This window comes from Echinops telfairi, unplaced genomic scaffold (assembly GCF_000313985.2).
Source record: "Echinops telfairi isolate 266 unplaced genomic scaffold, ASM31398v2 ScPeMD7_15;HRSCAF=58, whole genome shotgun sequence".
NCBI classification, from domain to species: Eukaryota; Metazoa; Chordata; class Mammalia; order Afrosoricida; family Tenrecidae; genus Echinops; species Echinops telfairi.
The window spans coordinates 11,754,559-11,756,471 of record NW_022103912.1 but is presented as its reverse complement, the minus strand read 5'-3'; the positions used below and the strand labels follow the sequence as shown (position 1 = coordinate 11,756,471).

General features: G+C 51.7%; 1 protein-coding gene across 1 annotated transcript in view; it reads right to left on the bottom strand.

The window, feature by feature from the left end:
• The window catches only part of MGAT5 (alpha-1,6-mannosylglycoprotein 6-beta-N-acetylglucosaminyltransferase), a 416,629-nt gene that overhangs the window by 24,933 nt on the left and 389,783 nt on the right, over positions 1-1,913 (bottom strand). The window lies entirely within an intron of this gene.

The window sequence follows — 1,913 nt, the reverse complement described above, 5'->3', positions numbered from 1 at the left end:
AAACACACAACCCCACCCCCCAAACCTCTCTGAAACACCCACAATCAAGTGACAATAAAACAGCGATGGTTCCAACATAGATGACCCCGCCCACCCACCACTTTGTCCTCCTGTGGTGGCCTGCGTGCTGCTATAAACTAGAGGGGCAGGGAGGGCGGGGGAGAGGGATGTCATGAGCCAGAATTTCAATTCCCTGCAGGGTCCCCCAGAGGGGAGGGGTTTTAGCGGAGCTTCCAGATTGAGACAGGCTAGGAAGAGAGATCTGGTAATCTACTCCCCAAATTCGCCAAAGACAACACTATGGATCCTATCGGAGCATGGTCCCATATTGCCCTGGGAGACAAAGCCCTGGGGCTGGAAGGGACTCACTCAAAGCCCACAGTGACTCCGAGAGCAGACTTAACCACACTGATGGTGGTGAATACGGTGCAGGCCTGGGGAAGGCCTCTTTCTGTTGGGCACGGGGTCACCGTGAGACAGAGCTGACTGGAGGGCAGCTAACGATCCCCGGGACAGCCATGGCCCTAGAGTGGAGCCCCACTGCAAACAAGAGACAGGGTGTCTCCATCAACGGACCCAAAGGCCGGCACAGGTAGCCTGAGCCGCCCGTCAGTCCTGAAGAGGCATGGAGCTCAAGCTCGTGCCTGTTGTCAACACTCGCTGGGATCAACAGGAACCGTGGCAGAAATACAGTAGAAATGGAGGTTTTCAGGTCTTAAAAGGATGAGTAATGGCCCCATGTTGGTATGTGACAGAGAGAGAAATGACCGGCCAGAAAACCCAGAATTTGGGGATGGTTTCCGAAATACACCGCAGCGTCACATCCGGCGTTCGTCAAGATCATTTCTAATCAGAGCAAGCAAAGGCCGTGCTTGTCCTAAAGGAGGTTTTATTTTAAGATGGAAGGGGCAGCCAAGAAACCAAGTGTGAGGATGAGGGGTTCAGAGGTCTTCAAAGACCATTCTTCAGGACAACCACGCTTATCTCTCACACTTGTTTCCACCTTCCTTCTCCGACCTCTTTCAGGTCACGGTCTCAGGAAGGGATGGGGCTGTCCGCCTCTGGGCAGAATGAGGCCCGAGAAACCATCAACACTAGTGAACTTCACAGACCAATGAGCAGTCTGCTCGCCAATGAGCAGCCGTTCCAGTTAGCACACCAGGGGTGAGTTCATAACATATCTGACCAAAGACAGCAGGCTCATGTTTACGTTGGTAATTTTGCATGGCCCAAGAATGATGTTATCAATATCCAGATGGCCCTTGGCAGAAACGAGGTTCTTCACCCCTGGTCTAAAGGCAGCATTCTGAGAACATGCGAGACCATCTTTATGTCTCCCCTGGTGTGGGGCGGTGTAGCCCTTCACCCAGGGTGGGGGCCTTGGATCTAAGAGGTTTTTTTAAAACAAACAAACTATTTGGGACAGTGTTCTACACTCCCTGCACACCTTCCAAAGCCCTGTTAGGCTTCCACGTGGATGAAAGAAACCCCCCCAATCCTTTGGCATGGTGGTAATATACAGTGTGTTTTCCAGGGCTGTCATTAGCACGTGAATCAAGGCCTGGTGCTTTATTTAAAACACTATTAACAAATCATTATCATTCTGGAAAAATCACGAAAGCACAATCGATGCCGCTCATGATAGCTGAGTCTCTAGAATAATCGACTCCAATCAGCCTATGTTTAGAGCTTTCCCACTGTGGTAATTGTGCGTGTGTATGCGTGTGGGGAGGGGTATGGGTTTTTCCATTTGGCTCCTGTTTCACGGGGTCAGGCATACAGGGAAGAAGGCTGATCTTCCTCAGCTGCCGGATTCTTCATCTTCCACAAGGAGCGGCACAGCGCCACCACGGGGCCGCTCTGGGGCTCGGGATGGTAGAGCTGTTGAGTGAGTACTTCAAGTACACAGGACT